We start from the raw sequence: 14,758 nt of genomic DNA on the forward strand, positions 1-14,758 counted from the left end.
GTTTTTCTCTGTGATATCTTGGAGTTCTTGCACAATTCTCACAACGCTCACCTCATTATAAACTCAGCAGATCCCTATGCACTGCGCTCATGCTATTGTGCACTTAGTAGCAGTGAAAGTACTTGCTGGGGCTGGGACTACCCATAGTCACTACAGCTAAAAGCATCAGGTTACACAGGCTGCCCATCCTAAGCGTCATACATGATGGAATCTTATCTGAAGGAGTGCTACTGTTTTCCTAATGGCCAGTGTGGTACAGCATCTTGACATTGTTCAATGTTACAGCTTCACATATTGGAAAGCTTCCAACAGCTGATAATGTTAACTTTTATCAATCAACAGGAGAAGTAAGAAATAAAGGAAACAAAATAAAATTAAGCATTTGCTTCTGGAAATAAAAATGACTGCATGCCCTTCAAACAGCACATTTACAGTCAATAAATACTGACCTCACCCATCTCACATTTGTTGGAATAAAGTGAAGAACTCAGATGCTACAAATCTAAAACAAAAGCAGAAATTGCTGGAGAAACACAACAGGTCTGGCAGCATTTGTGGAGAGAAAGCAGAGTTAATGGATCAAGTCCAGTGATTAGTAGGGTCACTGGACTCGAAATGTTAAGTCTTTTCTCTTCACAGATGCTGCCAGACTTGCTGAGTTTCTCTTGCAATTTCTGTTTTTGTTTCACAGCTATTGGAATAAGGCGTCGAGAAGGGTATGTCTTGCATGTTGAACTCAACATTTCACCACTCCAACATGCTGAAGCTGTTGTGATCAATGTCTTCATCCTTCTTTCAAACAAGTGTTGCCACTCTCCTGGCTCTTCAATGTTCATCACAACCGTTCTTGGTCTGCTTCAGCGGTACGGAGCACAGCATGTAAGGATTATGTGGCACACACTGACTGCAATGAGTTGCATGGCCTCCATCAGACTGATCCAGGCATCAGCACCTAATCTTCAGGAGGCCTGTTGTCTGCGTTAAGATTGCCATGGTGGATGAATGGGCTGCACTGTATCTATGCTCGCCTCAGTGATTGGGTTGTAAAATGGATTCATCTGCCTTGGTTGTAGAGGGTAGTTCTCGTCTCCCAGCGACCATCCTGGGAAGGTATTTGGACCTTAAAATCAAGCAGGAGTGTAAGAGCTCTGAAAGACATGGACATCATGGCAGCTTCTGGACTCTTTAGCACAGACCCTTGACAGCTGATACCAATTACCACATATGGACTTACATTTACAGAATGAAAGCCCTTACTAATAGTGAAGTCAGCTCCGTTACGATGTGGAATTCTCAATGCAACAGGTATGCCGTAGAAAGTGTCCTGTATATTGGGGATTTCAGTTGGCAAAGCCTATTGTCCAAGCTGCAACACTGACCTTGTCACAGAGCTACAAAATGAAATGGTGTGATCTGGCACAAATCACTTCAGCAACAGTCTTGATACGTTTGTGGGTTAAGGACTCAGGTATTCTACACTTTTGTCCCTTCGATGGGCACAGGGAAAAGATGGCAATCCACCCCTCAAGACTGCAAATCTTGCTCCAGCAGATGAGACAATGTCTTGGGACATTTTCATGGGACATTTTCAGTGTGCAATGGTAGTACAGATCTGAAGGAAATGACTGTGGATGATTGATGATGGACTCTGGGCTTCTTGTACCTCCTCGGCATCTTCAACTGTGACTCCTTCATGTGAAGGCTGCTCAGTGGGTGCTGGAGGTCAGTATTGATCCTGGGCTTCTTGGTGCATTTGCTGCTTTTCAGTTTCTCTGCATCTTCAGTGCACTGTGGCCAAAATAACGATAGTCTGCTATGGCTGGATCCATTAGTTCAAGCTCCAATGAGCCTATGTGGGGATTATCTGAGGCAGAACAGTTTTTTTCATAATATGAGGAATCACATTACACACAAATGATGGTTTAGCACCATCCTTGTTATAGTGGGACATTGACTGTGGAATGTGCATGAACTTTTGACCTTATGGATCTTTTTATGATGTATGGTAGCATAAGCCATTGCCACATGAATATAGTAGGAGTGTACAACTGAGGTAGAATTACTGAAATTTGTCTCCCCTTCATGCGCAAGCTCTATGTAACCCAAGAAAGGCAACATTGTACATAGGAGCATGTTGTCAAATACTCAGAGTTCAAGGTGATAGGAAATCAGGGTCTTGTGCAGCCTTTTAGACCTTGGATTTTCTTTGTGAATTCCGGCTCACATGTGCCATGTTTAAGGTCTTCTGTGGTTTCTTCTGCTTCACAGAGGTGACAGTGAACAATTTGTAATGACAATGACATGGTCAAGATTGCTTATGGCTAGTATTTGTATTGCACATATTTAGTATCTGTAAAAAATCCACATGCAGAACTCTCTGATTACAGATATCTTAGACCTGTATAAGAGCTGGAATGAATGAAACTGGCCCTTGAAGGGCCTTACTTCACTTGCTTTGCTTCCTCAGACAAAAAGAAATGCTTATGCTGCCTGTATTGTGTGTGGTGACAGCCATTTTAATTTCCATATGGGTGTACATTGAAGGCAACGTTATCACACTTCACAAAGCGAGTCACAGGCTCAGTCTGTTAATGTGGTAACCGTCCCAAAATTTCATGTTCCTTTTTCCCTTGCACTCCCTTTCAACCACATTAGTTGTGAGCTTCCCTGAGATCCCAGCCAACTTTTTCATTTAAATCATCATTTCCCACATTCCTCCCCTGAACCACAAGCCTACAGCTTAGTTATGCTAGTCATTGTGATGCAGGCAGCCATCAAAATCAGCATGGTGGTGAATGACGATGGTCTCCCCCACACCCCCTCCCACCCCCACCGCCGCTGACCCACTCTCCATACTAACTATGTCATCCAATGTGCCGACCTTACTTGATTAGTAGCCCCCTATCACAACTGGTGTCCCCTTTGCATCCTAGCACACTGCCGCCTATCCCCATTATTGACTTCCCCAACTTGTCAATCACTGCAGTGCCACCGATATTTCCTTTTAAATCAGAACAATTCCAATGGAAAAGCAACAGTTCCTATCTATTAATATGTTATGAAAACTTTCAGGGAAGAAATTTACTCGGATAGCACAAATTCTGATGGCAGACTTAAAGATCATGAGCCTTTTTCGTTGATATCATTAGAGTAGCAACCCACGGTTACAGCCTGCCCTTAGGGAATCAATGGAGTTTGCATAGCGCTACTGGGAGAAGTGCAGCATGAGTAAATTACTTCCCATTAATGTGTGCACAATTTGACTTTTTGTTGTCATATTTGTGTTAACTCCTTACCCGTTATAAATTGCTTTGAAAAAGTATGAGAGATTTTTGCATAAACTTGTCATTCCACTCAATTCAGTCCCAAAATTCACTTACAATATTTCATAAAAATGTTTTCTTCCCAGTCACTGAAAATTATGTGATCCAAAGTGAAAGCTAAGCAAAATATGAATAAAATGAGCAAGTTATATATCTCATCCTCATCATAATAAAAATCACTCACTGTCTTGTCTTTTGTATATTTGAATGCCTAATTTTTTTGTGTCTGGGCTTTCCCTAATAAACTTGCTTAGAAATTATTATCTTTGCTCAAAGCTGTGGCAATGAGTTTGAATTCAAATTATGCAGAAGTGCATATGTAGAATAGTTATTTCTGATGATGCATTTGAACCAGTTAAAATTACTGATGGATTTTTTTTTGGATTCCACCAATTATTGCGCAAATAATTTTTATCTAGAAAATTTCAAAATCCAGTTCTTTCTTTGGTGGTATTAGTTGCAAATTGATTCATATTACTTTTTTTTAGTTTTAGTTCAATAAACTTTATTAAACTGACAAAGAGAAGGACATTTTCTTTTTTTCAGTTTATTTGTCTCAACTTTTTTAAGAAAAGTTGACTTTTGAAGCAAAGCCCTTTATCTGAACTGCTACCTGTTCCATGGTCACAATGTGAAAATGTAATCACTTTAGTTGTGAGGTATGTCTGGAGTGGCGAGAGAGGGCTATCTTTTTACTCTCATAGTGGGTAGCTTAAGTGGGAAATTCCCCCGTTGACACATTTTTGTCAGGAAGGAGTACTCTGATTGATGTGACTTTCACTCTGGTGAGATGGAATCAGAGGGGTTGCCAAAAGACAGATATCAACCTGGAACTATTTCAAGGCCTGCATCGGTTTTTGTGATTTTGTTCTCAATTATTTTCTTGTGCATTCACCTTTGTAGTTGTCATTGAGCTTGCACATACATGCCAAGTCACCTTCCTCCACTCACTCGCGGTACCCTCAAACATTTCCTGCCAACTCCTCTCCCCATCACTCTCAAGGGCTACTCATGCTGCCATATTATCCCATGACCCCTGATAACACCTATTCAAACTTAGCATCAACATACACAAAGTCATGTGCTCCCAACAAATCCCATTTGCTCTTGCACATGATATTCAAACTTGCCACTTACCCACCATAAGCAATCCTCTAGAGGCATGCTGAGATTAAATACATTTTTTAAATAGCTCATGTAAGTGCTAGACCAGATTTTCTTCAACCTTCTCAGACATACAGGCAGATAGGTTCTTTTCCCCCAATTTTTAAAGGGCTAATCTTTACAAAACCTCAGTTAACTGATGACAGCAAAAGCTTATGTGTCCTTCAAGAACATTTATAACCACTGAAGATTTGTAACCCATTTTGTAAATGGGCCTATGTTGTACTGAAAATCGGCTTTACTCGAACATAGCACTGAGTCCAAGTGGCTCTGTTGGATTCAGGTTTCCCTTATGTCCAAGTTATGTCCTTAAATTTCCCTATTTCTCCTACTGAGAAAAGTGGTATCTGTTGAAAATAGGAGTGGGCTCCCAAGTCCAGGTTCCAACCTCCACTTTTTAAAGTTTTGTGGAGTCTCCACAGCTCTGCGAAAATCCAGTCCTGAAAGTAAGCAAAGACAACAAGAGGTACCAAGAGTTTTCTTCCTCTGTTTTCAATGAAAGAAAGTATTCACGTCACTGGTATCGTATTAAGGTTCAGCTGCATACCATTTCAGATACTGCAAGCTAGAAACCATCCCAAACACTGCAGTGCTCCACTATTTTATCTGCGGAAATGACCCAAAAGGCAAGTTAACTCCCTGTTTTGTAGTCAGAGACCTGGCTGTGCTGGTGGACAAGGTGATGGAGAAGAGAACAGTGCTTTGCCCTGCTGACCACTGCAGGAGACCATGTCACCAGATCCACCCAGCCTGAACCAAGCTAGTCCAGGACAGTATTGTGTTATGAGGAAAAAGAAATGCAGAACAGTTTAGGAGAAAGGTCATTGATATTTTGCATTCTGTAATGGTAAGTGTCACCACCTTCTCTTTGGCACTTCACACTCATGGGCCATCACTCCCTCTAACTCTGCCACTGCACATAACATCTTGCCAAGGCTATAGCTGTCACTATTGTATGCAACATGTCCACTGAATAGCTCTCAGCCGTTGCGTTCTCCCAAACTACTAACCTTCCTGTCTTCATCATTTCTGATTTACTCACTGGAGAATTCTGACCATTTCTCCAGCTCCTGAATAGTGTTAGAGAATGTCTTCTAATACGTGAATAACCAGACTGCAGCTGTGAGACTTCGAAGTAAAGAGAACTTTTTATTTGTGATATCATGGAGAGTCAATGCTAACCAAGGTTAGATACCGAAGACTCTGAAGCAATGCAGCATTACAGCATATGTATAGAGAGAGACAAACAAGTCAACGTGACAGATAACAGTGATCTCGTGGTCCAAAGCTTAACGTTCTCCAGAAATATCATCATCTTCCGGAGCTGCAGGCTTTGTTCATATGTTAATGTTTAGCTAACATGCACTTCTTTTACTGACTAGGGAAAAAATGTGATTAGGTTTTACTAAGATAGCAGTTGCTAAGAACTAGCGGGGTTTGAACACTCTGAGTTGAGACTTCCTTTTAAAGTTCTGTCTGTCATGTAGTCTTTTTGCCTTTTCGATATTGACTTTTCTCGAACATTCTACAATATGCTAATTTCTTCCACACATAGCCACAAACTCCCTTTGTCACATTACAGAACAAAAAAACAGGCTTCTCTCCCAGCCTACTGTTTCTACACCACCCTGACTGATGCACCTGTAATGCCTGGATTGATTACACTTGGTGTGGATGTCTGACTGGTCCAGTCCCTGGATTTCAAGGACACAGTTCTTTTGATGCTTGTAAGCTTAAGACCCTGACTGAACATGGTCACACTCTGGACTGAAATCAGAAGTGCCTCTTGACTAATTGTTGTAGAGCCCCTGGTCAAGCAAAGTCTACCTTGACCCCAGGAAAGACTATTCCCTTTTGACTTTCAGATCTTGCCATTTGGTTGAAGCACATTCAGTGTGTTTGCTGCATAAGCTGCTGGCATGTGCTGTAAGTTTGCATTGATGTATTCTGGTGCTCAAACAGTGACACAGTCACCTCCTGAACTCTTCTTAGTTTCCCATTTGACAAGCTGCTTGCCTCTCCCTCTGTGCTCAAGGGCAATGCCACCTACAGAGGCTGGTAGCCTCTAAATAAGTAGTAAAGTGAGTAAACTTGATCAAATCCAGCTATGAGACATAAGATGAAGTAATCAGATGCGCAAAATATGTGTGTATCCTTGCATTTATGCCAACCTAGCAAAAGCATTCATGTCCTAGGAATTGAGATGGTTGGCTTATGAGGAGAGATTGAGTAGACTGGGACTATACTCATTGCAATTTAGAAGAATGAAGGGGGATCTTATAGAAACATATAAAGTTATGAAGGGAATAGATAAGATAGATGTAGGGAGGTTGTTTCAACTGGCAGTGAAACTAGAACCAGGGGCATAACCTCAAAATAAGGGGGAGCAGATTTAGGACTGAGTTGAGGAAGAACTCTTTCACCCCAAAAAGGGTTGTGAATCTGAGAAATTCCCTGCTCAGTGAAACAATTGAAGCTACCTTGTTGAATGTTTCTAAGTCAAAGTTTGATAGATTTTTGAACAGTAAACAGATTGTGGAGAGCGGGTGGGTAAGTGGAGCTGAGCCCACGAAAAGATCAGCCATAATCGTATTCAATGGTGGAGCAGGCTCGAGGGGTCAGATGGCCTACTCCTGCTCCGATTTCTTATGTTCTTAAGTGTCACTGAGTTCCAAAGTAAAATGCTGAAGTGGCTGAAGCGATGTGAGGATTGGATCAAGAGTAGGTATAATAATGTGCTTAGGCTGGTAGTTTGCCTGTGTTGACTCCACAGATGAAGGGCGGAGGGGTTGGTGGCCCAGGAGAATGCAAGGTGGTTGTTATGAAACCAGAGTTCGATAATGGCTGGGAGGTGATCTGCTCTGATTTCAGAAATTCATAACATCTAGTTTCTTCGGAAAGGAGGAGAGAATTGAAAGCCGTGTAGAAATTAGGCAAGTTGGGCTAATAATGAGAGGCAACAGCGCCACTCATAGAATCATACAATACTGAAGTGGCCCTTCAGCCTATCGAGTCTGCATTGCCAAAACTATTCTATATCTGTACTGGTTCCACTTTCCAGCACTTGGCCCATAACCTTGAATGCTATGACATTGCAAGTGCTCATCCACGTACTTTTTAAAGTTTGTGAGGTTTCCCACCTCTACTCTCCCTCCAGGCAGTGCCTTCCAACTTCCCGCACCCCCTTGGGTGAGAAGGTTTTTTTCCTCAAATCCCCCCTAAACGTCCTGCCCCTCATCTTAAAATTTTATCAGCTGTTTTCCATCCACCTGGGTCCATGCCCTCATAAAGTTATACACCTCAATCAGGTTGCCTGTCAGCCTTCTCTATTTTGAAGAAAACAACCCAAGGTTATCCAGCACCTCTTCATAGCTAAAATGCTCCAACCCAGGCAATGTGACCAGAACTACACACAGTACTCCAGCTGTGGACTAACCAAAGTTCTGTACAAGCACCAACATAACCTTCTTGCTCTTATAATCTATGCCATGACTGATAAAGGCAAGTGTCCTATATGTCTTCTTTACTGCCCTATTAACCTATCCTCACCACTCAATAATGGTGAACTCACCAGATTCTGAAGTCACTGTTTAAAGTTTAAGGGGATAATCAAGAATTTATTTCTTTACATTCAGATTCTAATTCTCTTCATTCTCGCCATACCTTTGCAACTTTCTCTTCATTGCCTATACCATTCCAGAGAGGGGAGGATTCTGCTCATGGTAATTTTGAAAGGGATATTTGGAGCAGTCAGTATGTTGCTGCCCAGGATCAAAAGCAAACCATAGTATCTCAAACAAAGCTGTTTATTTAAAGTTAGCTTACTAATAAGGAATTGATGGGATCAGGTTCCTATTTTGCACCGTGCCAATATAATTCTTCATCGACTTCACTGGGGAGTAAAGTTACATAGAGTGTCACACCAGCATTTCCTTAATCCTAGTTTTACCCATCCAGTAACTTTTGGTTAAAATTGCTAAAGTCATATTGTCATCTTTTCCAATGGATGTGTCTTTTTAGTGTTCTAGCTGCAAATGCTTATTTGGATCATCTCCTTCTGCAGTTTGCTTTTCCCTAAGGGTTGTTTGATGATACTCTGTAGCCTTATTTATGCAACAAACCACTGAAATCAATCTGTATCTTAATAGACATCAATAAAGTTGCATTTATAAGCAATCCTTAAGCTGAATTGAAACCTATGTTTCCAGTTATAAAATATTATGTATTTCTCTGAATGGAATCAGTAGTTCTATATTTTCAGCAGGATCTATTACAACATTGGTTAACAATCTTCTCTCTCCTCCTGCACCCTCACCAGCATCCCTCTAAAGCACATTACATTACCTTCCAAGCATACAAGACATATGAAACAGACAGAAAGGGCTGGAGAAACTCAGCAGGTTTGGCAGCATCTGTTGAGAGAAAACAGAGTTAATGTTTCAAGTTCAGTGACCTTTTTTTTCAGAACTGAATTGAATTAAACCACAGAAGAAAGGTTTATCCAATTGTTTATCCAGGCTAGCATTGGCCTTCTTCTCATTAGCTTAAATTTTATGAACCAGGTTTTTACGTGGACTTCGTTAAACAACCACTGTATTCCTGGCATCAACATTATCTGCCCCTTAATTGGAAGAAAAATCAATTAGTTTTATTTTCAATGTGCTCTACACTTTAGAAATCCATGCTGTCTCCCTTAATTAAGTAAAAATCTTGGAATTCCCTCTCAAGTAGCATTGTGGGTCTGCCTACAGCACAGAGACAGCAGCAGTTCAAAAAGGCAACTCTCCATTACCTTCTCAAGGGCAACAGGAGACAGCCACTAAATGCTAGCCCAGCTAGCAACGCCCACATCCCTTGAGTGAATGAATAAAAAAAAGTCAAACCTCTTCAAGTGTCTACTATTTTATTTCCTTTATTATTGTGCTAAAATCTTACCTAACACTGATGTTGAACTGACTGACTTGTAGTTGTTAGGAAAGTCCTTGCTTGCTTTCTTAAATAGGAACAAGACATTAGCCACTATCCAATCCTTCGGCACATTATGCATATCATTGATAGATTATGGTTGATTCTTCTGTTATCATCACTTTTTTGAAGTCCAGAATGTAAGGAAGGTATGTGAACCAGGCGACTTATTTACTGTAAGCATGGCCGGGCTTTCCAGTGCATTTTGCCTATCAGATTTCAACCCATCCATTCCCTCAACCACCGTCTTTTTGACCAATATTTTGTCAGCGTCCTTGTCCGTAAAATAGACTGATCCAAAGTAATTATCGATTATTCTAGACTTAACCTGCATTTCTAATATGTCAACTTCTTTGTTTCAACAAAGGACCTACCCCATCTCTTACTATACTCTTACGATTTACGAACCATTAGATGATACTTGGTACTGTAGTCCATCATCCTTGGGTGTTCCAACAGTGGCCACATGGCCAATGGCGGCGCGCACATTGTGGGGAAGGTCCTGGGTAGGGTTGGAGATTTGGGAGGTGGAGGAAGCCCGTTTTGGGTGGTAGGCACCAGTATGTTTACTGTACTTACGGTTTTTAGTGTCCAATAAAGCTGAGTAGAATTGGGAGTTCAGGTTGTGGATCCTACGAAGAATAAAAAACAGGAGAGGTCCTTTGCAGGTCTGGGAGAGGGAGGCTCTGAGCTGGGGTAGGCTTGATTGTAGTGCCAGGAGATGCCGGCGCATTGCTGCAAGTGTGTGTTTCAGGAGTCGCAGGGAGAAACGCTTCTGAAGGATCTCAATGTTCTGAATGTAGACATTGTCACAGTTGGGGCCAAATTGGGAAGGCCTGAATATGGACATCCACGAGTGCTCCGACAGTGGCTACTTGGGTTACAGATGATACTTGGGTTACTTTTTACATTAATTATCATCCTATTCTCACATTGTCTCTTGTCAGTCTTATTGTCCATTTCTTCTCTCATCTTATTGTATTTGACAGGGTTCCCCTGCCATGCATCATTGACCTACTTTAATTTTTCTTTCAGTAAATTCTCATTCACACTTGTGGTCCAAAGTGCCCTGGCTTTGGTTTCTGTAAATTTTCCCCTTATTGGAATGTGTCAACCCTGCACCTCAGCATCTTTCCTTCGAAGATCATCCATTGGGCGAAAGTTAAATGAACCTGGCAGCAAGGGCGTTATGGTGGAAGCTTTGGGGAGGAATACCTACATCCGATTGCCAGGAAAGCTGTCCCAAATTGAGCTTGAGTTGGGAAATGTCTAGTACAGGAATACTCCCAATAGCAGGATGACATTTAAGATAGTTACTGAGCCACTTGACAACAATTTTCCTTGACCACAGTGGTATTTCCTGGAATAAATAGAACTTACATTGCCTTGTAGCGCTTCCTGAAAGCTCCCCAGCAATACCTGTTGGGTCCTGTAAAACAAGCACTTGGTGCCTGATTAGGGGTCCTGATTGAGGGTCTCGAGCATTAGGAAGTGAGTGGGCACTGAAACACAATTCCCTTGTCTCCCACCTTGTCTCCTTGCTCCAATTCTCCTGCAATTCTTTTCCTGCTTCCCACATCTGGCTCCACTCACCCGTGTTCAAGAATCCAGCTAAGATATGCAGGCAGGGCTTTGGAGTATTAAGTGGAGCAGCCAGTCTTTCCAGTGATGTAGCTAGCAATGTAGAAGTAGCAGTCAATGATTGATTGTGCTCAGATGGATTTCTCTCTCACTTGGTGTTTACTTGCATGGAGCATCCATACTGGCCTGTAAAGTGCCTGAGGACACTTAAGTGGCCATCAGTGATCTTCCATCAAAGTCATGTAGTGCTCCTGTTCGTTCTGTAACTGGTGGGGCTAAGGATGGCACCTGGAGTGGTAGAGGGCATGATTCCCTTATTGCTGGAACTAAATCCTTGCCATTGTAGCATTACAAATTTTTTTATTCATCTTTGGTTTTGTTTATTTTTGTAACCTTTTTTTCAATGTGCTATCTTGTATTGCTTCTGTAATTTTTATTTTAGCATAAATTATTCAATTTCTACTATTTTTTCTTTGTTTCAGATATACCTTGTAATAGCTGTACTGCAACAAGTTAAATAGGAATAATGGAAAGCCGATGGATTGTTGATAATTTAGTAGAACACATAAAGATAGGACAAAATAGGACATTGTACATAATCAAACTATCCCAAGATATCCTTGGAGTTATACATATTCTTGGAAAAATACATAAAAGAGTGCAACAAAGCTCTGTTTTGTTTATAACTGTTAATACAATATGCATGATCTGATGTGTTATGTCTCTTTGAAATACAAAGACTTGTTGATTCCATTGTGATGATTATTGTGATATAAATTATTAATGCAAGTTCTTACAAGTAAATAATTTAGTAATTGGCTGATTAGAAGTAACTTGCATACATTAATTCTTATTTGTTCAAATGCATTGTTGTGAAACTATTACAACTTGTTACCCCTGTAACAAGCCAAATGCTAAAATTTGAAATGAATCATTTTTTGCTGGATAATATTGGTAGACAGAAGAGCCAATTTCAATGCTAATCCAAAGCCTTCTTTTTTTTATTCTGATTTGTGTGCCGATTCCATGAGGGCTTTCCATGTTTACGCGAACAAGTTAACAAAAGCACACTTCATTTTACTTCACATTTTCTTTCATGTTACCTTTCATGATTCTAGCCTCGGGCGACTGTCTGTATGGAGTTTGCACATTTTCCCCGTGTCTGCATGGGTTTTCTCCAGGTGCTCTGGTTTCCTTCCACAGTCCAAAGATGTGCAGGTTAAGTGGATTGGCCATGCTAAATTGCTCGTAGTGTCCAGGGATGTGCAGGCTAAGTGGATTAGCTACGGGAAATGCAGGGTTGTAGGGATAGTGTAGGAGGGTGGGTCTGGGTGGGGTGGTCTTTGAAGAGCCAGTGTGGACTTGATAGCTAAACGACCTGCTTCCACACGGTAGGGATTCTGTGATTCTATACCTGACAGGACAGATATAAAATATTACAAATGTAAAGATGTCCTTAAACTTCATTAAAATTTTAAATCATACTTGACTATTATCATGTAATTATAGCCATCTACAACTACAAGTACTTTTGTACTTTGCGCAAAATACTCTTTCAGTGCCTACAGCCTTGTACTCTTACAATGAAAGCCACGGGAAACACCATTGAGCACAATAGGCTAAAGCAATGGTTCTGCTGCCTGATATGCTCAGAAGAAACCCTTCGGCATTTACTGGAGGCAGTGCTCAAATTTGTGCTGGTCTGTTCCTTCCTTCACGAATTGGCCATCTTACCTCTATCCTCACAGCTGCAGCAACAACTTCAGATGAATAAAGGGAAGATGAACTAAACTCAAAATTTATTGGACATTGATTTTCCTCACACTTTTCCACTGTATTGAATTTTGGATAACTTACAGATGCCATATCAAGTTCCCAGAACAATATCAATGCTGTCCTAGATCTTGCAAATAAAGTGAGGGAAAAATACATGGGCTTCCTCCAGACACAGCAATGCTAAGTATCAAAGCTATGATAATGTCACATCAAACGACATAGGCAGGATAAGGTATCAGATTGTCCAATTCAAGACTACCCAAGTAGGTATTCTACTTAGAGCTATGCCGGGGAGTCTGCTAATATTGGAGCAAAAAGAAATTCTTCAAGGATAATCTCAAAGCCTCCACAAAGCAGATGCTCAATTGCAACGTTAATAGCAATTCTTCGTCAGACATGGTGCCAACACCTTCCATTCAACAAGAACAGTTGCTAAGAGAGAGCAGAGAGGCCGAAAGGGGAACATTTGTTCAACTAACAATCCACTACTATCTCCACTGGCCAACAAACAACGTGCTCACTGTTGGAGGAGCCTGCAACACTAAGATCGGGCTGATAAGCCATCTGTGATTCCACAGCCAATACTGACGTCTCACTTCCTCCCAGCCAACCACAAGAAAGAAGCATCCACTACACAAAGGAATACCCATGGTGATGATGACATCTTTCAGAGCTATAAAAAAGACTGCTCTTGTTGTGTTGGTTACACTCTTATTAATGTAACACGAATAATTTGGTGACCTGTGTTCATTGTATTTCTTTAATATTCTTACGGGACAAATGAGTATTTTGAATGAACCTTAACTCTAAAAAGTGGTAGGTGGGGTCTGTGCCAGAGATTAAGACTTATCTACTCCTGTCACACTCCTTGCAGCAAACCTGGGCTCATATGCCTAAACCATCATCCATCCCCCCAGCTACCATCAAGGCTCACCACCTTAAAGGATCCAGTCTAATCTCCACAAGCTCTTACACTGTCCTTAACTGCTGTTGTAAACTTTGGCCTTGTGAGGCAGGTCGATGCTTGACTGACTTCTAGCCTGTCAACAGGCTGCTGTGAGCAGGAGTCCCACAGAGACAAAAATAAAGCAGTCCTGCAGTTAACTTGTGCAAGACATTCGGGAAATCTGTTTCTCACAGTTTCGTAAACTCTTGGCACATTCTCCTGCACAGAATTCACTTCTGGCCTAAAATCCGGACCATTTATTCAAAGTAAAACAATGCAAAGGCAGGGTGTTTTCTTTTATGATTATGCACGTTATTTATGTAGCCTTTTCTGTCTCTTCCACACTGTTCCTTCTGCCCATGCTGTTTTACCTCTGTGGGAGAGTTGACTTTGTAGATACGTAGAACATTGTATTCTATTGCTAACACAAGTTGCATGCTGAGCTTGGAGGAAGTGAGCCTTCAGGTGTCAAGAGGAACAGAGCATTTCTTTATTCCAAGGATCAGTGAAATAGTTGACAGAAATGAATGAGTTTTAGTGTTCCCTAAACAGGATACTTCACATGTCATTTAGTAGAAAAGTGCATTCACAGTGTAAGATATTCTATGCATGCATTGAAACAGAAATATTATAATTGAAAATTAATGTTGAACATGACCCTGATGATTACTGGAGGTAACCTATTTTACTTCATCTGTGAGTTGGAATAAAAGAGAAAATAATGTCATGGCTCATTCATGCATATTTAGTATTTAAATTTTTATGGATTGAAGTTAACACAAACAAAATATTGAAAAGATTGTGTGGTTATAAACCAAAATTAAAAAGCTGAGCACATTATTTTATGGTAATCAAATAAGGCTTTTGTCAGAAAATCTAGGCATAATTGCATATGGAACAACAAGGTGCAGAGCTGGATGAACACGGCAGGCCAAGCAGCATCAGAGGAGCAGGAAGGCTGACGTTTCGGGCCTAGACCCTTCTTCAGAAGAAGGGTCTAGGC

The 14,758-nt window shown here is 41.0% G+C and overlaps 1 protein-coding gene across 3 annotated transcripts in view; it reads left to right on the forward strand.

The window, feature by feature from the left end:
* nrxn1a (neurexin 1a) overlaps nt 1-14,758 on the forward strand; it is a 1,567,205-nt gene that overhangs the window by 490,771 nt on the left and 1,061,676 nt on the right. The gene's annotated exons all lie outside the window — the stretch shown is intronic.

Source organism: Rhincodon typus, chromosome 9 (assembly GCF_021869965.1).
Source record: "Rhincodon typus isolate 14 chromosome 9, sRhiTyp1.1, whole genome shotgun sequence".
Lineage (NCBI taxonomy): Eukaryota > Metazoa > Chordata > Chondrichthyes > Orectolobiformes > Rhincodontidae > Rhincodon > Rhincodon typus.